The following is a 23608-nucleotide window of genomic DNA, read 5'->3' as shown; positions in this document are numbered from 1 at the left end:
ACAAAAAATTACCAGGTTCAATTCATCAATGATCAAATGGAAAAACCATGAACAGTATATCAGTTTCTAAAGAAGAGACAGTAGTCCCATTGTGAGTAATTAAAGCTGGAAGTAAGGCTGGACATGTAATTCTTGTCTACCATGTACACAAAGTTCAATCCCCAGCACTGGGGGTTGGGGGAGTATTTTTTTTTTTTTAAAGCTAATAGTAACCCAAACATTAGAAAGTCAGACATACAATACTGAGATATACAAAGAGTTTAACCAGAAGTTTTTCACACTTCTAGTTTCTAGTACTCTAAACAGCAATTTACTCAAGAAGCCATATTTGTAAAGGTTGTGGATATATACAGTTAAGTGGTAGAGCAATTGCCTTTCATGCCTGAGACACTGGGTTTAATCCCAGCACTGCCCAGAAAACAAAAAAAGAAAAAGACACCTATATTGGTAAATCAACAGCCCAATTACCTGAGTTCCTTGATATACTCCACACATCAATAATTCCAAATGATATCTATAGTATCTTAAAGGTTATTGTGAGGATTTAAATGAGTCAATATATGCAAAGTGTTAATGTCTGACATTCAGTAATGGCTATATAAATTATTATATTGTTACTGCTTTTCAAATATTTCTTTTTCATGAGTTCTTTTCCCTTTAAAGACAACCACAGGGGTTGGGGATGTGGCTCAAGCAGTAACGCGCTCACCTGGCATGCATGGGGCGTTGGGTTCGAACCTCAGCAACACATACAAATAAAATAAAGATGTTGTGTCCACCTAAAACTGAAAACAAATATTTTTAAAAATCTCTCTCTCTCTCTCTCTCTCTCTGTAAAAAAGAAAAAAAGACAACCACATAAAGATAGCCTCCCTGTCCTACCCCTGACTGGAGACTGAACTCAAGGCCCCACATATACTAAGCAAGCACTCTGCCTCTTGGCTACATCCCCAGCAACCCTCTCCCGCCTTTTTTTAAATTCTGTGACAAGATGTTGTTAAATAGCCCAGGCCAGGATCGATTTTTTTTTTTCTTTTTTGGTACTGGGGATTGAACCCAGGAGTGGTTTACCACTGAGCTATATCCCGATTCTTTTTATTTTTTCAATTTTGAGATGGGCTCGGCCTCCTGAGTTGCTGGCATTACAGGCATGTGTCACCATGCCTGGCTTGGTCAACTGATTTTTGATGAAGGAAACAAGACAATTTAATGAAGAAAGCACATTCAACAAATGTTATTGGAATAATTGGGACACCCACATGCACAAAACTGAACCTTGTACTGGGTGTGGTGGTGCACCTGTAATCCAAGTTACTTGGGAGGTTGACAAAGGAGAATTGCCAGTTTGAGGCAACCCTGGGCAACACAGCAAGACTCTGTGGGATGTGGTTCAGTGGTTAAGCACCCTTGAGTTCAATCCCAGGTACAAAAACAAAAAAGAAACAACTAAACCTTGACTCATACCGTATATCTTTTTTTGTGGGGGAAAAAGCACTGAAGATTGAACCCAAGAGTGCTCTACATCCCCAGTCCTTTTCATTTATTTTTGAGAGAGGGTCTTACTAAAATGCTGAGGCTAACCTCAAACTTGCAATATCTTTGGCTTAGCCTCCTGAGTCTCTGGGACTACAGGCATGCACTATATCTATATCTTATACTAAAACAACTCGAAATAGATCATAGTCTTTAACTGAAAACAGAAAACTATAAAATCTACAAAAAAGCAGGAGAAAAAAATATATAACTTTTATTTAGGCAAAAATTCCTTAAATACAACAACAAAAGCATTATCCATAAAAGAAAATAAAGAAAGAATAAAAACAAGTCAAAGATTGAAAGAAAATATTTGCAAATCACAAGACAGAAAAATGACATATGTGTGTGGAGAGGCAGGGAGAGAAAAAGAGCAAATTTTCAAAACTTAATAAGAAAAACTACCCAATTTTTAAAAAATGGTCAAAAGATCTGAACAGACACTTCAAAGATAGGCAGCAAACACATGGAAAGATAGTCAACATTACGAATAACTAGGGAAATAGAAATTAAAAACATACTACATACTTATTAGTTAAAAACATACTATACACTTATTAAAATAACTAAAGACCAACACAAAATTAAAAATTTAAGCCAGGGTTGGGATTATGGCTCAGTGGTAGAGAGCTTGCCTGGCATTTGTGAGGCACTAGGTTCGATTCTCTGTACTACATATAAATAAATAAAATAAAGATCCATCGACAACCAAAAAAAATTATTTTTAATTATTTAAGCCAGGCATGATGGTTGGGATTGTAGTCCCACTTCCACTGGAGGTTAAGGAAGGAGAACTGCTTGAGCCCAGAAGTTCAAGGTTAACCTGGGCAACATAGACATTACCTCAAAACAAAAACAAAAACAAAAAAAATAAACAGCTAATAACAAGAGCTTATAGTAATCAAAGAAACTGGAACTCTCCTAAATTGCTGATAGAAATGCAAAATCACACAGTATGTAGTTACTAATTAACTTAATATTAAATATACCTTTACCATATGATTGAGCAGTCTCAATCCTAAATATTTTACCCAAAAGAAATGAAAACATATATTCACACAAAAACCTATACACAAATATTTATAGTGGCTTTTTATATAAAATCACCCAAAACTAGAAACAACACACATGGTGAATGGTATACCTCCATATAATGGACTACTCTGTAACATAAAAAGGAAATAATACTGATATAACCAGGAGAGGTGGTACATGCTTATAATCTCAGAGTCTCGGAAGGCTGAGGCAGGAGGATTCCAAATTTGAGGTCAGCCTCAGCAATTCTGCAAGACCTTCAACAACTGAGCAAGACTGTTTCAAAATAAAAAATAAATAGGGGCTAGGGATGTAGCTTAGTGGTAGAGCACTTGCCTAACATGTGCAAGGCCCTGGGTTTCATCCCCAGCACTGCAAAAATGGCTGTATATTGTATGATTTCACTTATATGACATTTTGGAAAAGTCAAAATTACAGTAACAGAAAACAAATAAGCCATGAGTTAAGTGATGTAAGGAGCTGATCACAAAGGGGTAGTACAAGAGTGTTGGAGTTGTTCTATAATGCTTTGTTTTGTATTATTTTGCAGTACCAAATATTGAACCCACAATCTTATGCATATACTAGGCAAGCATTCTACCACTAAGTCACAAACAACCCTAGTCCTTTAATTATTTTACATCTTAATTATGGTGGTAATGTAACTACCTATATGCATTTGGCAAAACTCAGAACTTGGGACAGGGATGTAGCTCAGTGGTAGAGCATTTACTCAGCATGTGTGAGGATCTGGGTTCAATCACAGCAATACACACACACATAAAACCAACCTCAGAACTCTACAGCAAAAAAAGGTGAATTTTATGTAAACTGACAAAGATTTTAAAAAAATTAGGAGTTCCCATATCAAAATTGAAAAATAAAATAAAAATAAAAAGGGCTAAGATATGGTTCAGTGGTTAAGTACCCCTGGTTTCAATCCCTAGTACCAAAAAAATAAAGCAAAACACATTCTAGCTAGGCAGATTGGCATATGCCTGTGACCAAAGCTGAGACAGGAGTATGGCAAGTTAAGGCCCATCTGGGTAACTAAGTAACAAGACCCTATCTCAAAAAAAAAAAAAAAAAGATTTAAAGGAATGGAGATGTATCTATGTGGCAGAATGTTTGCCTACATGTGTGTGGCCCTGGGTTCAATCCCCAGTACCAAAATAAATACATAAATAAATGGAAAACACATTCTAAAGAATCAATTAAAAAAGAACAGCTAGGTGCATTGGCACATGTCTGTAATTCCAGCAACTCAAGAGGCTATGACAGGAACAACTCAAGTTAGAGGCTAGCCTCAGCAATTTAGCAAGACCCTGTCTCAAAATAAAAAGGTAGTGGAAATGTAGCTCAGTGGTAAAACACACCTGGGTTCAATCTTCAACAAAAAACTTTCCCAGGTCCCTCCTCTACAGAAAATGTCTGAACTTTTAATCTGATCTTCAATAACACAATCTGGCCTTAACTTACCTTTTCTATTTTTCTCCTGTTTCCCTACGTAAACTTTCTTCTGAATGTGTTTTTTTCATTTTTATGACCTCATTAATTCTGTTTTACCTACTTGGGCTGCTCATTATCCTTCCTCCCCTCTAGGTAATACAGTTTCTTTGTGAAACCTTCCTTGACCAACCAAGCCTGAAGGGATTTCTCCCATTTCTGAACTCCTAAATTTACCTAATTTTAAGGGCAATTAATGTTTCTAATATACCAATGTTTCCAGGTACCTCTCTCTTCTCTACTCTCAGACAATTAGGGGCTATATACCACCCCATCTGAGAATGGGGAATATGTGAAGGTCAGAAGCCAACAATGATATATTCTAATTCTTGATTATTATCACAGGATTTTATAGTTTCTTTTATTTGCCATATAACCCATCTATTTATAAACTGCAATTCTAATTAAAAACAATAATTCTAAATATATATATTTTAAACTTTCCATACTATCTCTTCATCTTATAAGGCAAGATATTCTAATATTAATGTGACTCAGTTAAAATTTTAGGCATTCCTCATTATCAATATAAATACTTGAAGGGATATCACATTTTGAAATTCTAGTGAGATAGTTCTGTGCAAATGCAGTCAGGAGCACTACCTTTAGTTACTAGACCAAAAACACAAACAAACAAACAAACAACAACAAAAAAAAAACTAAATACATATTATTTGTCCAATTTGTTCCTAAAGTTGTTCATATAGAAGTTTTTAATATAGAATCTTGCTTGGTTTTTATGCCAATTATGTGATGCTTAAGAACACCACCCACTTATAAATAAATAGAAGAATGCTAGAGTAGGGGAAGGGAAATAGGGGGAGGGAGGAAGGAAGGAAAAGAGGAGGCACTGGGGACTGAAATAGAGCAAATCAAGTACCATACACTATTATGTCAAAATAAACCCAATTATTATGTATTATGCATTTTTAAAAAAATAATAAAATAAACTAGGCATGGTGGCACATGGCTGTAACTCCAGCAGCTCAGGAGGCTGAGGCAAGAAGATCAAGGCCAGCCTCATCAATTTAGCAAGGACCTAAGCAACTTAGGGAGACACTGTCTCAAAATAAATAAAAAGGATTAGAATGTGTCTCAGTGGCTAAGATGCCCCTAGTTCAACTTCCAGTACCAAAAAATAAAAAGATAAAATTAAAAAATAAAGAATTTCTACCACCTGAAAATGGCAACTAAGTTGCTATGCAAATTTATCCAAATTTAAATTAAAACTGTTCCACAGCCTATTGCCTGACTGATTTTGCTCTGGCTATAGCAGTAGCAGCCAAAAGGCTCATAGTATCCTGAAGCAGCCTCTGGAATAAATTATTGCTTACTACCAAAGTCTTTCTGCAGAAACTATCATTATCCTTATCCATTTTTACTTGTTTCTGGTAAATTTCAAAAATGTACAGAGTAATCAATCATAGGTGGAAAGAAAAGAAAGTCTATCGTAGTCTTATCACTGTTGCTTTTAACTCTAAAAAAGATACAGCAACCTATATTTTACTATTACTGAATAAACTCTACATAAATAAACTTGTTCATAAATTCTCATACTTAATTATCATTACTACCTAGTTCCTGGGATTTATGACTTCAAAACACCCTGTATTACTTTGTTGGTCATTACTGTGTTGTCCCTAATATCAGGTAAACTTCTTGGAAGGTAGAAGGCGAATTTGGGAAGGAAAAATTCCATCATTATTACCTATTTCCTTGTATAGTAGAAGTACTAAGTTAGCTGAAAAACACTGGCCTCTTATGAGCAAACCAAATCTGAAAAATGCTGGCCTCTTGTAAGTAAACCAAAAATCTTTTCCTGCGTGATGATGAAAAACAGTGGCCCCAATCTTTACTGCAAGGCCCCACACTTAAAGGCACACTTACCCCCACACTTAAAGACACTAATGAAGTTTAAGCTTCAGGGCTTCTCCCTTGCACAGGCCCTCAAAGCCCAATATCTTTTTTTTTTTTTTTAATGTATGCAAGTATGAATGTATATATGTATGTATGGCAATAATAAGGATCAAACCCAGGGCCTGGAGCATGCTAGGCCTAATATTTAATTATCTTTTTTTTTTTTTTTTCCTTTAAAGAGGACTCCCTGAGCAAGGTGTGGTGGCACATGCCAGCAATCCCAGCTACTAAGGAGGCAAAGGCAGGAAGATCACATGTTCAAGGCCAGTCTGGGCAGCCTAGCTAGATTCTGATTCAAAATGAAATTTGATAAGGGTTGGGAATATATTTCAGTGGTACAGCACTTGCCTAGTATATATGAGGCACTTAACTCAATACCCTGTACTGGAAAAAAAGGGGAGGGGGGCTGAACTATATAAGCTTCAGACCACAGAAAATCTGAATCTTTCCATATTACAGAAATTAGGCTTTTATAGTATATGTTACATGAGAAATTACATAATTCAAAAAGCCACTTTGAATTCAGTAATACTTATAAATTTATATTTTATTAATCAAATAAGTACCTAATATGTTATTCACTAAATAAATTTTGCTAGTATAACATAGATCTAAATTATGATGTTCATTTTGTATTTAGATTCTGAATTCTTTGTGGCTACGGTATTTCTACAAAGGATCCAAAGTCCACGGGGATACTACACAGTAAGTATACACAGTACCATACAGTCTATTATAATTTTTCTCAGGCCTAAATAATAAACTGGACTCCAGTTATAGCCACCCCAATATCCTCCCCCCACCCCCGTATTCCCCACCAACAAAGTCAGCTTCTTTTAGCCTGTATTTCTAAAAAAGCCAAAAATAGTCATTCAAATGAAACTGGCTTGGGCATCAAGGGAGATGAGGCCTGGAAGGATATTGAGTCAGGAGGAGCCCGGCAGTAGGGTAAATGAGGTCCAGAGATCTATAGCACAGGAGACTACATGATAAATGGGACTAAGATCAATAAAGACTAAACAAGATTTATTCCTGCAAAATCTGGGGGCCCTTTGATGAAACCAGGTATTATATGCAGAACGCTTAGAAGAGGATAGATCTTTTCAGGGAACTTACTTTACAATGACTAAAAGAAGCTCATGAGTAGATAAAACTAATTCCTTGTACAGAGAACTATATAACATTTAAGCAAATGTAATATCAAAATACCTCCACTAAGATATTTATTGACTACAAGATGGTAACTTTATAGTGGAGAAACACAACAGAAACCACCTTAACCAAGTGATCAATGTTAAAAATCAACAATGATATAAATACTGATATTATGAATGCCATGATATGATGCAATAAAAAAGATGTAACTCTTTCTGTGGTATTCTTACCTAAACAACATAATCTCAGTCCAATCATGAGAAAACAGACAAATCCATATTAAGGTTTATTTGACAAAATAATCAGTGTTCTCCAGAAATGTCTCACAAAATACAAGAGACTAAGGACAAAAAACACCTATAATGCAATGAGTAATCCTAGGTAAGACACTAGGACAGAAAAAGAACAATGGTGGACAAACTGGTAAAATTCAAAAAAGGTTTTCAATATAATTAAATAATATTATTGTACCAATATTAATTTCTTGGTTCTGATCTTTGTACTATGGTTATTTAAGACAGTAACGGGGCTGGGTTGTGGCTCAGTGGTAGAACACTTGCCTGACATGTGTGAGGCACTGGGTTTTATCCTCAGCACCACATAAAAAATAAATAAATAAAATAAAAGTTAAAAGCAAAAGACAATAACATTAGAAGAAGCTAGGTGAAGAATATACGAAAATGTTCTGTACTATATTTGGAACTTATAAGTCCAAAATTGGTTCAAAATAAAGAAATTTTAAATTGTACAAATAAATCACTCAGCAACTCAGTGAGATTGCTCTCCCTCCCAGTTTTTTTTTTCCTTGGAGCTTAATTCATGTGGAGATAAATAGATGGATTTTTCATAAGTTTCTCTCATGATTTTATTCTTATCTGCTTAGTCTACTGCTAGCAGAACAAAAACATGAACAAATAGCAAACTAAAAAAAAAAAGAGTCAACTGAACCTATTTTGACAGATCTTATAGACTCGTGCCACAACTGCAATTTTTCTTTCTTTTAGTTTTTTAGTTGTATATAGACACAATATCTTTATTTTATTTGTTTATTTTTATGTGGTGCTGGGAATCAAACCCAGTGCCTCACACATGCTAGGCAAGCACTCTACCACTAAGGCACAACCTTGGCCCACTATTGAAATTTTTCTATCAGGGAGGTCCCTCCTCCCTTTAGCAGTGCTTGGGATCGAACCCAGGGCCTTGAGTGTGCTAGATGGATCTATAGCCCCAGTCCCTATATTGCCTTTTCTTTTCAGTGCTAGAGATCAAACCCAGGCCTTGCACATGCTGAACAAGCATTCTATCACTGAGCTACATCCCCAGTCCTTATTTTTGATACTAACATATCCTGTCAATAAAATTAATTCCTAATTTATAAAATGAAATTAAAAACGTCTGGTACTGGCCAGATGCTGGTGTAATTCCAGCAGCTAGGGAGGCTGAGACAAGAGGATCACAATTTCAAGGCCAGCTTCAGCAATTTAGCAAGGTCCTAAGCAACTTAACAAGACCATGTCTCAAAAAAAGAAAAAGAATGTCTTGTACTGGCACAAAACTTGAGAATCATTGGACCTTACCATCATTTCCAGCTTCATCATCTACTCAATTATTCACTGATCAAATTTCATTAGATTACTATTTCCTTTCATTTCATTTTACTCTCATTGTCACTGCTAAGGTTCAGATCCTTACCACCTCTGCACCACTGGACCACATTTACCACCATTTCCAGGATCATCTTCTACTCACTCACTTATTGATAAGAGTTATTTCATTGGATTTCTATTTCCTTTCATTTTATTCTCACTGTTGCTACTAAAGTTCTGATCCTCACCACCTTTGAATCTATTGCTTCTCACTCATACTCCACCTCCAGGTAAAGAAGACTCCTTTCCATATATTGAATACATGCTGGACTCTATGTTCTCATTGCTTTTGCTCTAATATGACCTCTATCTTGAATACCTTTCTTCTCCACTTCCTCTTGTTAAAAATGATACCTATCCTATAAAAATAGCTGTATCAAAAGACCTCAGCCTCCCCAGCTGAGGCAGGAAGATCACTTGAGCCTAAGAGTTCAAGATTAACCTGGACAACATAGGGAGACTCTGTGTCTGAAAATAAAAAATAATAATAATAAAGAAGGAAGGTGCCGGGTTCAACGCACACCTATAATCCTAGCGGCTGTGAGGCTGAGGCAGAAGGATCACCAGCCAGCCTCAGCCAAAGCCAGCCTAAGCCAAAGCCAGCCTCAGCAAAAGCGAGGTGCTAAGCAACTTAAGTAGACTCTGTCTCTAAATTAAATACAAAATAGGGCTGGGGATGTGGCTCAGTGGCCGAGTGCACTTGAGTTCAATCCCCTGTACAAAAATTTTAAAAAAGAGGAGAGGGGGAGGGAGTGAAGAGGAGGAGAAAGAGGAGGGGAGAAAGGGAAGGAAATGGGTGGAGTGGGAGGGGGCATCCCAGGTCTTCTCTATCACCTTTCCAATTTCAAAATCTATTACATTCCTCTTGTTTTCTCAGTGCATGTGGAGCTTACACTACAAATTCACATGTTACCTCATGTTTCAGTTATTCATATACATGGCCTATAATGTATATTCCTTAAGAGCATTGCTCTACAAAGTTTGGATATAATAAGTATAACTGAAAGAAAAAAACTTTTTGTTTAAAGGGATAAGTACCTAAAACAACCAATCCCAACATCCTAATAAATTCTGACTCTCCTTAAATAAAATAGTCCACAAGCTGGGCCACTGGCTTGTGCCTATAATCCCAGCAGCTCAGGAGGCTAAGACAGGAAGATCCCAAGTTCAAAGCCAGACTCAGCAACCTAGCAAAGCCCTAAGCAATTTAGTGAGAACTGTCTCAATATTAAAAGTTAAGAAAGAAAAAAAGGAAGTGAGATATGGTTCAGTGGTTAAGTGCTCCTGGGTTCAACCTGATACCAAAAATAAATAAATAGATAAATAAGTCCACAAAAGTCCATATCTAGCTTGAAATACTAATAACTTTTTGTAATGGAATCAATATTTTTTTAAGATTTTTTTAGGGGGGGGTTATTGATAGACCTTTATTTTTTATTTATTTATATGCGGTGCTGAGAATCAAACTCAGTACATCACACATGCCAGGCAATTGCGCTACCACTGAGCCACAACCCCAGCCCCTATAATCAATATTTTTTTTGTTTCTGACTCGAGCTTGGAAATAGAGACATGGTGGACACAGTGGCTCATGCCTATAATCCCAGCTACTGGAGAGGCTGAGAAAAGATATCACAAGTTCAAAGCCAGCTTGGCAATTTAATGAGGTCCTGTCTCGAAATAAAAATCAGAAGGTAACTACTTATTCTTTTTACCATTGATTAAATAAAGCAATGTATCTTTTTTAAAAGATTTATATTCTGTAAATAAAAATTGGTTGTAACAATAAAATTGGGTACTAACAAAAAAATTTTTGAAAGGGCTGGGGATGTAGCATAGTGGGGTCCCAGAATTCAATCCCCAGTACTAAAAAATAGAAAGAAAGAAAAGAGAGATAACCACATTATAGCCATTTAAAAAAAAAAAAGTGAAGGTATTTGTTGGTTTATGAGCTGGTTATCTTAAACTCCCCAGTGAAGATTATTCAACTCAAACAATTTCCTAAGTGTTAGACTTTGGCATCTTTAAATTATTATATCATGTACAATAAAAACTATATGTTGATAAAGGACAGAAAGCATTACTTTTCCTATTAAAGCACTTAGAAAAATGTTAATAACCAATTTATCTGAAACAAGATGAAGAAAAAATAAAAACAAAAGACATTTTCACTTTGTTAAAACTGACAAATATAAGAACTAAGAAGTGAGAGGTACAGCTCCAGAGCTATGTAGAAAATTTCCCACCTCTATAGGAGGCAGCATGGTAGCAAAAAGAACATAGCAGTTAAAAGTTCAGCTTCTAAGCTAGCATAATGGCACAAACCTGTAACTCCAGCGACTTGGGAGACTGAGGCAGGAGGATTGCAAGTTTGAGGCCAGCCTCAGCAACATAGCAAGGCTCTAAGCAACTTAGTGAGACTCTGTATCAAAATAAAAAATAAAAAGGGCTGGGGATGTTGCTCAATGGTTAAGCTTACATGGCTTCAGTCCTTGGTACAAAAAAAAGAATAAATAATCATGTACAGTACAAACCCAAATACTATGAAAACAGGGGAAAATGTAATCTAAAAACAATGCAATCACAATACAATTTGCCTAAACTATTGTAATAACTCCCTAACTATTCCCTCCTCTCTAATCCTATCTATAGAGTATTGCCAAAAGCAAACTTTGATCAATCACATTTAACTCAGAAAACTTCAGTGATGCCTGGCACAATGGTACATGCCTATAATTCCAGTGGCTCAGGAGGCTGAGGCAGGAGGATGGAAAGTTCAAGGATAGCCTCAGCAATTTACCAAGGCCCTAAGCAACTTAGTGAAACCCTGTGTTTCAAAATAGTAATAGAAAAAAAGGTTGGGGATATGGCTTAGTGGTTAAGTGCCTCTGGGTTCAATCCCTGGTACAAAAAAAAGGAAAGAAAGAAAAAACTTCAGTGACAAAATATAATCTAAACTCCTCGGTTTTGAACATCCTTCCACAATCTTTTCCAACGCACAATTTTATCCTCTTCTATCACTACTCTTAAAATACACAAAAAGAATGGTTTCGTGTATATGCCCAGCATTTTGCTAAATAAGGAATGCTATCTCCTCCCCATCCCATCATCCCAGTCCTACCTAATATGAGCAATCTCTTCCCCTCAACAAACTTTGAAGACAGAAACTTATAGTAACAAGGACTAATAATCTTACCTCATTAGGAAGAAGTAACCATTTATATTAATTTATTTCCCAAAGGATTATCTTTTTAAATACCATTCCTCATCTTTCCCTACTAGGAACTTCATTAATCAGTAATTAACTAGTACATAAGTATTTTATTAAAATGTAGTATAGAAAGTTACACTGCCTAACACTCGATACCTGTTAAGTAAAAAAAGTAAATGAAGAACTAAGTATTGTGAAATATAACAAACTCCCTGTTTCAGTTTAGAGATAACTCAGTTATAGGTATAACCAATCACCTCTCTAGTTCTTCCCTGAATCTCCTGCCTAAATCATACTTATCAAACCTAAATCAGGGGCTAGGTCATAGCTCAGTGGCAGAGAGCTTGCCTAGCACCTGTGAGGCACTGGGTTCAATCCATAGCACCACATAAAAATAAAAACAAATAAAATAAAGGCATTCTGTCCATCTACAACTACAAAAAAATTTTTAATAAACAGAAATTTAAAAAAATAGCCAGGTGTGGTGGCACACACCTGTAATCCTAGCAGCTTGGGAGGCTAAGGCAGGAGGATCTAAAGCAACTCAGTGAGACCCTGTCTTGAAATAAAATACAAAATAGGGCTGGGGGGCTGGAGATGTGGCTCAAGCGGTAGCGCGCTTGCCTGGCAGGCATGCGGCCCAGGTTAGATCCTCAGCACCACATACAAAACAAAGATGTTGTGTCCACCGAATACTTAAAAAAAAAAAAAAATAGGGCTGGGGATGTGGCTCAGTGGTTGAGTGCCCCCGAGTTCAATCCCCAGTACAAAAATCAATCAATCAAATCATACTTTGTTTTTCTAAAAGATCTATGAAAGAATGGAAGAAAGACACTCTCCTTTATAGTTAGTAGAAAAAACAGGGCATTCTTTCTCAACTACATAGCCAATAGAGGCAAAGTCACAACAGGTAAAGGAAAAGAGTTTTGATAGCAACTTATTAGGCTCCTAAGTAGCAAAATTATAACCATGAATTCCATAAAATTGTCTTATATAACACTCTGGTTCAAAAACTTAGAAGCAGAATTATTTTTCTAATTTTTAAACCATTAAGGAATGCTTTTTTTAAATTTAATACTTGATTTTAACTATGCATTATTTAAAAATCATGAGCACATCAGTACTCAAGTTATTTCGCACAAATAATGAAAGTATGATGCCTGTATCAACAAGTGGAAAATAGGACAGAAAGGCAACGACAGCACCAGTTTGACTCATATCTGCTGGGATAACACTGGTACTGAATGGCACAAGCAATTCCAGTATGAGAGAGCAAGCACATGACTGGGAAGTTGACAGAGCATACCAAAGGAAAAAAGACATCTAAAGAACCACTCCTCAGTGGGGGCAGTGAGGGCAGGGAGAGGAGAGATGAGCAGGGATATACTGAAATCTTCTAAAAGCCTTTACAGTATTCAAATGAAAACATGCTACCTAACTCCAAGTTCTGAGTCAGTTCAAATCCTAGCTCTTCCGCTTACAACTGAGGGGCCACATCACTCAGCCTCTCTGACTCTTTCAGCTACAAAATTATAACATTAACTATCATGTAATGAACATCAGTGGATATATAGTATGCATTTTAATTCTCAGAATTAACCTGCTACTAAGTAGGAATCATTTTCTCATTTTGCAGTGTGGGGTAAACAAGATTTTCCTACCTATGTATGACTCTCCCATGTAAACAATACTGCCTAATAGAGTATTCTTACTGGGAATTGGTAGAAAATTCATAGCATTTAACATTGGACCTAGTACTTGCCTAACAGGAGCTCAGGAGATCACTATTGTACAAGTGCAACCTGCATTTGATTAAGTGACACAACTGAACAGCAATAAAATTTCACAAACAAATTTTTCCTCACAGTATTAGTGGTACCTATGGAAAACCCAAGGCTTATCACTTATAACTCCTTGAAATACCAAAGTATCATCTATTTGGTCAAACACACACACACACACACACACACACACACACACACAGTTTCTTAGCTAAAGATCAAAACATACAACCTAAAGAAAAGCCCATTATGAAACATTATTAAAGTGATATTTGACTGAAACTGAATACCAAGTATCAAATATTTTACTCAAGAGGTTTATAGACCTTCTACCTCAAAAGAACAGGTACTGGGGCTGGGGTTGTGACTCAGTGGTAGAGCCCTTACCTGGTACGTGCAAGGCCCTGGGTTCGATTCTCAGCACCACATAAAAATAAATAAATAAAAATAAAGGCATTGTGTACAACTAAAAGAAATGTTAAAAAAAAAAAAAAAGAACAGGTACTAAAGAACAAATTTAACTTCCAAAAATAATTCCCAGAAACATCTGCTACCCAGAAATTCTCAGAATATCACTTCCCAGAATTGACAACCTATTGCCAAAATCTCAATAAAGTCTGCCAACATCATTCTGGAGAAAAAGAATCGCTTTGATTCTAGAAGTAAATGCTACCTTCCAGTTAGCCACAACATAGGCTCTTCATTATTTCTCTAACTAGTATGTTAATACTGAAAAATAAATACAAAGACTGGCTGGGAATAGAGCTCAGTGATATAGTAGTACTTTCCTAGCGTGTGTGAGACCTTGGGTTTAATCCCAGTTCCACCAAAAAAAAAAAAACAGAGAGAGAGGAAAAAGAAAAAAAAATCCACAAACAACCTTCTCACAACTTTCTGTTTAAAGAAAATTTTAAATATTAAACTCACAAATTCTTTCCTCTAATTCTATGAAGTTCATGAAAATCTACGAAGATGGATTTAAAAAAAAAAAACAGAAAAATCAAAATTCCAAAACTTAACAATTAAAAGAGGAAGAATAAGCAGAAACAACAGTCAGCATGAAAGACATTTCATAAAAGAGTCCTAAAGTCTATTTCAAAGGATAAACTGTTGCCTTTAAAAGAAACACATCACAAAGATTGACCAGTTCATGCATCCCTCCATCCACCCAGTTTTACCAAAACTACAATACTTACCAGACAGCACACTCAACTGCCAGCAAAAGACCTCAAGCAATCACAACGCATTTGTGGGATAAGTGATACAGGAACCGGAGGGAAGGGTATGGAGGGAGGAGACAACTGCAACTAGCAACAATGGGAAACTGTTAATCTAAACCACAAAGGCTTCCCACAGAACAGGATATCAAAGAATACAATTCTTTTTTGCTAACTACCAGGAACTCAGCACTGACAATTCACTATAATACTAAAAAGGAGAGCCTCCAATTAAATACAAAAGTAAATTAAAGAAACCAACCAAAAGTAACTTGAAAGGACAAATCACAAATTTTACTAGAGGCTTAAGAAAAACAAAGTATGAGGTTGTTTCCTCTAAGGGCATTCCTGATAACAAAGGTCATTAAACAATAAGGCTTTCTGAGGTGGCCACTGCTTCCAAAGAAAAGTCATCCCTAAAAAAAACAGTCCTTTGCACTACAGTCAAAAGGAATACTAAAAGAGACTTTTTCAAGACAGAAGGTGGACTTGGGTGGGACTCTAGAAAATCTTCCCTGGTACTCCCAATAAAACTGGAGGGCAGGAGAGGAAAGCATAAATTATGTCTGTTACTCTGGGAAAAAAAAAAAGGGGGGAGACTTTTACAGTGCTTTACAGAATAACTAAAACAATTCTTAATCCCTAATTCAGAATTCCAAGACTATCTGAACATCTAAGTCAAATCATATTGATAGGCAAAACTCCCCCAACTGTCTTAAACATTAAAAGAGGCCACACTACCAAAGAAGTTATATAAACCAAACTGTTGGGATCATGTTAATCAATTTAAAATGCTTGGTATCTCAAGGTTCTCAAACCCAAAGTTGAGCGACTGAGGTTGTAGCTCAGTGGTATAGTGCTTGCCTAGCATATGTGAGGCACTAGGTTTGATTCTCAGAACCGCATATAAATAAATAAAAGGTCCCTTGACAACGAAAAAATGTTAAGAAAAAGAAAAAAACCAAAGTTGAGAACAGTGAAAGCTCCCCACCCCTCTCAGGGAAGAGACCAAGTTACATCACTAAGAACAAACAGTAAACAGAGTCCCACCCCCAAACAAATGATCAGTCAACCAAAACTTGTATTCGCAGGCAGGACACAAAGGCTCAGAGGACCAAAACACACTCTTTTATGTATTACTCCAGTTATAAAACAGCTTTATTGAAACTTTATTGAAAGAATTTGTTTTCTAAGCATACTGATGAAAAAAAATCTCGGCAGAATCTTTGCAAGATATGAAGGTCTATTATATTTCTACAGTTTGAGAGACAATATAAGCTGACTAAAAAAAATTTAAGATTTTATGGGTAAAATTAAACAGCCATGGACATTGCCCCCCAAATAATTAAACTCTTACATTTTAACAATATTTAACAATAAACTAAAGGAGTCCTTTGGCAACAAGGTGACAATTTTATAATGTTATTGTATTTTTATACCTTTATTTTTATTTATTTTTATGGGGTGCTAAGGATCAAACCCAGTGCCTCACACATGCTAAGCAAGTGCTCTATCACTGAGTCACACCCCAGCCCCCAGTTTTTTTGTTTTGTTTTGTTTTGTTTTTTAAGGTACTACTGATGTCAGACATGGTAGCATACTTCCAGTGATTTGGAAGGCCAAAGCAGGAAGATTGCAAATTTAAAACCAGCCTCAGCAACACAGTGAAGCCCTAAGCAACTTAGTGCAACCCTATCTCAAGATGAAAACTAAAAAAGAGCTGGGTATGTGGCTTAGTTGTTAAGTGCCCCTAGATTCAATCCCTGTTACAAAAAAAAAAAAAAAAAGTGTACTACTTGGTTTCTCTTGCTAACCATCAGCATTTTAATTAAGTCTCTTAGTGCCAGGCTGGGAAGGGTATGATAGAGCCATCTCAAGTGTGAAACACAGGATTTTTACTGATCAGTACTAAATGCAAAAACATGTACAAACATTAAAGTCAAGCACTCTAGTTATTAAGACATTGTAAGGGGCTGGGATGTAGATCAGTAAAAGAGTCTGTACTTTGCATCTTTGCAAGTGAAAGACCCTAGAATCAATTCCCAATACCCACCCCCGCCAAAAAAAAAAAACACACTAGTACCACAAAAAAAAGAGACAGAGAGAATATTCTTTGTGGAACTAACCAAATAAAACTATAGAGTACTAGAACAGTTACAGAGTTTCAACTTTGTAATGCAACTAAATAGCAAGACTTTTCATATCTCAGAAGAAATGATCCATTGGGAAATCTCACCCTTACAGATTGTAATCTTTTCTGAAGCCCCCCAGAAAACGCTTCCATAAAAATTTCCTAGAGCACTCACATTCTGCCTTTTATAAGTTATACTGGAGATTATATATTATTCCTTCAAGACTGCACATGATATGCTGTATCACCCACAGAGAGAATACTGAACGTGAAAATAAATTGGGGCAACTACAGATCTGTGCCTAGTAAGTATCATATTAACTAACTATACGATTGCTAAGTCAAGAAACAGTCATGTAGTTTTTGTTTACCCAGGGATTCTCAAGTTGGATGACTAGTTACAACAGTACTTTCGAAAGTTGTGCTTCAAACAAAAACTAAGCAAGTCATGTTTTTCAAGTCGTTTTGGGGTACCTCGAACCATAAAAGACAAAGGCTGCAGGTGTGGTGCTGCACACCTGTAATCCCAGTGGCCCAAAGGCTAAGGCAGGAGGGCTGTAAATTCAAAGCCAGCTTAGTGACGCCCTCTCAAAATGAAACATAAAAAGGACTGGGGATGTGGCTCAATGATTAAGCACCCTGGGGTTTAATCACTGGTACAAAAAAAGAAAAAAAATGCAAAGACCTGTGAAGAACTATAATTATTATTAGCAAGGACAATCTACCTCTAAGATTGGAATAAAGGAATTAAGAAAAATCCTTCAATGAAGGAGGGAAGGAGAGTAGAAGAACACAGGCTGAAAGTTCAGTTTCGTCAGATCCCACATCCTTTCCTTATTGGTTTCTGCTAACAAGCAAGGTAAGATATGACAAAATGTTCAATTTAATAAAGACATTATTCTTCTCTTAAAACACTGTAGATGTCAGAGCAGGAACTATTTGGGTTAATGCTGTATATGGCTTGCATTGGTTGTTTGTTATTATGTGTCTGCCCCTAAATGGTGAGGCAATGGAAACCTTCAGGGACACTGTAAGTATACAGAGTAGAAAGTCTACTGCCTCAGTGTTGAGAGCCACAGTCGAAGGGGCCCCAGCAAACTTTCAGACTGCCAGCTGATGATTGGCTCACAGCGCCCCAGCAACATCTAGCTGATTGGCTCCTCTGCGGTGATGCTCATTGGGCTGTTTCCCTGCCCTTTCAGACTGCCAGCTGATGATTGGCTCACAGCGGCCCCAGCAACATCTAGCTGATTGGCTCCTCTGCGGTGATGCTCATTGGGCTGTTTCCCTGCCCTTTCAGACCACGGAGCTGCTCATTGGGGGACTTTTTTGGCTCTGCCCATGCGACCCAGCCAATCGGCCTCAAGAGCAGGAGGATTGTGGGAGGTGGAGAGGCTTGTGGTTGAGAGAGAGGCTTGTGGGAAGCCGGTGGTGGCAGTTGGACTCTGAGGGTTTTTCCTGAGGAGCGGTTTTGTTTGGCGTGTGTGGTTCTAAAAATAAAGTTCGTTTCTTTTGACAAGTGGCTCCTGAATTGTGCCCAGCCAGACTGCGGCACCTCAGATCTATATTGTCAGACAGGTAGACACACAACAATATGAAAAAGGGAACAAATTGTCCCAAATATGCCAAGATACTCTAATAACAGATTCCACAGTGGAAGAAATGTCAGAGAAGGAGTTTAGAATGTTCAGAGTTAAACTAATCTGTGAGGTAAAGGACGATGCAAGGAGTGAAATCAAAGAGAAAACATAGGAAGTAAAAGATCACTTCAATAGATAAAGATCCTTGAAAAAAAAATCAAGCAAAAATCCTCAAAATGAAGAAATCAATAAACCAAATAAAAAATTCAAAGGAAAGCATCACTAGCATCACTTGGAAGAATATCAGGCAATGAAGAAAAAATATATAATCTTGAAAATGAAGTTAACTATGGAGAAAAGATATTAAGAGAACATGATCATCCAGGTACAGTGGTACATACCTGTAATCCCAGCACTTGGAAGGCTGAGGCAGGAGGATCACGAGTTCAAAGCAAGCCTCTGCAACAGTGAGGCACTAAACAACTCAGTGAGACTCTGTCTATAAATAAAATACAAAATAGAGCTGGGGATGTGGCTCAGGGGTCAAGTGCCCCTGAGTTCAATCTCTGGTACCCCCAAAGGAAAAAAAAAAAAAGATTGACAATAAAATAAAAACCCTCCATGATAAACAAAGTTTAAAAGAATTCACAACTAGGGCTGGGGATGTGGCTCAAGCAGTAGCGCGCTCGCCTGGTATGCGTGCAGCCTGGGTTCGATCCTCAGCACCACATACAAACAAAGATGTTATGTCCGCCAAAAAAAACTAAAAAAAAAAAAAAATTAAAATTCTCTTAAAAAAATGTAATAAAGTTTCCCGTACGTTAAAAAAAAAAAAAAAAAACTAAATAAAGAACCTACAGAACTAAAAAACACAACAATTAGACTAACAGACATATATAAAATATTTCATACACCAACGAATGAATATACATTCTTCTTAGTAGGCCATGGACACCATATCTTAGACCACAAAGCAACTCTTAGTAAATACAAAAAAAATAGAGATAATACCTGGCATTCTATCATATCATAATGGAATGAAAGTAGAAATCAATGATAAAATAAAAAATACAAGCTAGATAATATGCTACTGAATAACCAATGGATAACAGAAGAAATCAGGGATGAAATTTTTAAAAAATACTTAGAGGTAAATGAGAATAGCGATAAATTTCAAAATCTATGGGACATTATGAAGGCAGTGCCAAGCGGAAAGTTCATTGAACTGAGCTCATCCATTAAGGAACAGAAAGTCACCAAATAAATAACTTAGCATTACATCTCAAAGCCCTAGAAAAAGAAGAACAAATCAACACCAAATGCAGTATAACACAGGAAGTAATTAAAATCAGAGGCAAAATCAATGAAATTAAAACAAAAAAAATTTTTTTTTTTTTTTTAATCAACAAACCATGGGCTGGGTTGTGGCTCAGAGGTACAGCCCTCACCTAGCATGTGCGAGGCCCTGGGTTCAATCCTCAGTACCACAAAAAAATAAATAAAGAAAGGTATTGTGTCCAACTACAAACTAAAAAATAAATATTTAAAAAAAAAAAAAAAACAACAACAAACCAAGAAGTTGGTTCTTTAAAATAAATAAATAAACCTTTAGCCAAGCTAATAAAGAGAAAAACTCAAAATTACTAAAATCCATGATGAAAAATGAAATATCATCACTACTGAACACTATGATGGACACTATTGAAATACACTCATATATTGCTGGTGGGACTGCAAATTAGTACAACCAGTATGGAAAGCAGTGTAGAAATTCCTCAGAAAACTTGTAATGGAACCACCTTTTGACCCATTTATCCCACTCCTTGGTATATACACAAAGGACTTAAAATCACCCTACTACAGCATTGACACAGCCACATTAATGTTTATAGCAGCTCAATTCATAATAGCCAAGCTATGAAACCAATCTAGGTGTCCTTCAAGAGATGAATGGATAATGTGGTATATATATACAATGGAATAGTACTCAGCCATTAAGAAGAGCAAAATTATGGCTGGTAAATGGGTAGAACTGGACTATCATGCTAAATGAAATAAGCCAATCCCCCCAAAAAAACAAAGGCCAAATGTTCTCTCTGATATGTAGATGCTAACACAGATGGGCGGGAGGATAGAAGTTCTTTGGATTAGACGAAAGGGAATGAAGGAAAGGGGGGGGGTGGGAATAGAAAAGACAGTGAAATGAATCAGACATAACTTTCCTATGTTCATACATGAATACATAATCAGTAAAATTCCATATCATGTACATCCACAAGAAAAGGATCCTAATTAGACTAAATTATTCTCCTGTATTGTATAATACATCATTCTACTGTCATGTGCAGCTAGAAAGAACAATACAAAAAAAAAAAAAAAAAAAGACTGAAGCTTGTTGAAACTAAGAAGTCATAAGGATATGTACATTAACAATGTATACTTGCTAACAAAACTTTCCTACAGATATACAGGTTAATAATTCTAAAACCACTATACATGAAAATGGGTAAGTGATGCTGGATGCAGTAATGTATGCCTATAATCCCAGTTACTCAGAAGGCTGAGGCATGAAGATATGCCGCAGTCTGGCTGGGCACAAATCATGAGCCACTCAAGCAGGAACAAACTTTATTTCCGAACTCCCGCTAACGCCACCCAAGCGGCCCTTCCAGGAACACCACACACCAACCTGAACTCCTTCCACCGGAACTTCACCAACCAACGCGAACTCCCCAAACTCCCCAGGAATCCCCAAGAGAACTCCAAAGTAGAGGTGCACCCAAGGCGGACAGCAGGAGTCTATATACAATTGAATACACAGCTTAACATAACCATCATCATCTCAATGGCTTGCTGGCGTCACCTCTCAACCACTCCCTTCTGGCAAAATGCCATGCGTCATCCGGACTAGGCTGTGGCCCTCAACATCGACAGACAATTCAATACCTTTTCTAAAACAAAAAGGGTTAGAGGGATAGGAATATAACTCAGTTGGTAGAGTGCTTGCCTCACATGCACAAGGCTCTGGGTTCACTCTCCAGCAACACCAAAAAAAAAAAAAAAAAAAAAGGTGGGGGGGCACAGGAGATATATCTCAGTTGTAGAACAACCCTAGGTTTAATCCCCAGTACTGGGGGGTGGAGGAGGGAGCAAAAAGGGTAGATAAGCAAATGTACAAATGAGTAAACGGATATCTGGTACAGGATCCTGAAACAGAAAAAGAACACTATAACTGAATAAACTATAAGCTTTATTTAATAATAACATATCAATAATGGATATTCAATTATAACAAATATACTGAACTAATTTAAGGTGTAAATAATAAGGGAAACTGAGCGAGGGAATAGTGGGAAATTTTCTGTATTATCTTCTCAACTTTTTTGTGAATCTAAAACTATTCTACAAATAAAATCTGGTTTTAATATTTATTTTAAAAAGTAGGAACTGCTGGACATGGTGGTGCACACCTGTAATCCAAGCAGTTCAAGACGCTAAGACAGGAGGTCACAAGTTCAAGGCCAGCCTCAGCAACTTAGTGAGGCCCTAAGCAACTAAGCAAAACTCTGTCTCAAAATAAAAATAAAAAAGGGCTGGGAACTACTTGGCTCAGTGGTAACATGCCTCTGGGTTCAATCCCCAGTACCCAAAAATGTATAAATTTTTTTTTATTTTAAAAAGGTATGAACTTAATAAAAATCAGTATCATATTTCTAAAAATTCACATACAAATGGAAAACTAACTCACAAAAGAAAAACAGATGACATGCAAATAATTTCTGTCAGATCAGGCTGGGCAGGCAGCAACCAAAGTTGGCAAATTTAAAAGGGCCGCTGAACAGGCTTTATTGAGATATCACTCCCAGGCAGAACTCGATCAGACCCACAGAGGGGACAGGGGAAGGGTCTGAGGAGAAACCGCGTGGAAGCTAGACAGACTGGACTTTTATGGGGCTTACAGAAGGAAGGGAAGGGCTTGCGACAGGAAAAGGTGTCTCTAGGGTCCCTTGCCCCCTTGGAGTTGGTCAGGGGAGTTGGCTGAACTCCAGGATTGGCCAGGGGGTCCTGCTGATTGACAGGCGTTAGTCAGGAGATCTGGCTGATTGACAGTCGTTTCCAGTGGCATCTGATTGATGTTCAAAGCAGCCCGTGCTTTGTTGTCACTAAGTCGCCACCAAGTCGCTGCCACCGACCTAACAATTTCTAGTGTATATCATACTCCAAAAATGATATAGCCCTGTGAAATACAACAACTAGTTCACATTATGATAAAGATACTCAGAATATTTTTTTAAGTCATACCACAAAGAGAATAATTTAGGGAATATGTTTACATTTTTATTAAGTACTCAATATTTCCTATGCACAAACAAGATAAACAGGAAACCATTAGAACTTATTCATGGGCTGGGGATGTGGCTCAAGCGGTAGCGCGCTTGCCTGGCATGTGTGCGGCCCGGGTTCGATCCTCAGCACCACATACAAACAAAGATGTTGCTGTCCACCGAAAACTAAAAAATAAATATTAAAATTCTCTCTCTAAAAAAAAAAAAAAAAAAAAAACTTATTCATCCTTAGAATCAAATGGAACCATAAAGAACTTCTGAGATTCAGAAAGGTTAAGCATGAGAATGCTTACATGACTAGATAATAAGGTAAATCCTCTCCCAATCCCTGCCTTGGGGGTACTAGGGATAAACAGAACTACATGCTAATAAGCAAGCACTCTAACACTTAGTTACACTACCAACCCTTTTTATTTATTTTACTTTTTTTTTTTTTGAGACAGAGCCTCAATAAGTTGCTCAAACTGGCCTCAAACTTGTGATCTTCCTAACTTAGCCTCCCCAAGAGCTAAGATTACAGGAGTATGGTACCACACCAACAATAATATAA

General features: G+C 36.9%; 1 protein-coding gene across 5 annotated transcripts in view; it reads right to left on the bottom strand.

Annotated features, from left to right (window-relative positions):
* Usp54 (ubiquitin specific peptidase 54) overlaps positions 1–23608 on the bottom strand; it is a 134491-nt gene that overhangs the window by 75145 nt on the left and 35738 nt on the right. For 2 of the 5 annotated variants that reach the window (XM_071611165.1, XM_071611168.1), the window contains exon 1: positions 14981–15157. The exons of 1 other annotated variant lie outside the window; for it this stretch is intronic. The gene's annotated coding sequence lies outside the window, so the exon portion shown is untranslated. Of the gene's footprint in view, positions 1–709; positions 757–14980; positions 15158–23608 lie in introns of those variants that run through there. 2 more of the 5 variants (XM_071611166.1, XM_071611169.1) reach the window with 2 other exon arrangements.

The sequence above is a fragment of the Marmota flaviventris genome, chromosome 4, assembly GCF_047511675.1.
Source record: "Marmota flaviventris isolate mMarFla1 chromosome 4, mMarFla1.hap1, whole genome shotgun sequence".
In the NCBI taxonomy this organism is placed as follows: Eukaryota; Metazoa; Chordata; class Mammalia; order Rodentia; family Sciuridae; genus Marmota; species Marmota flaviventris.
The sequence above is the reverse complement of the archived record's forward strand: the minus strand, read 5'-3'. Positions and strand labels throughout refer to the sequence as shown.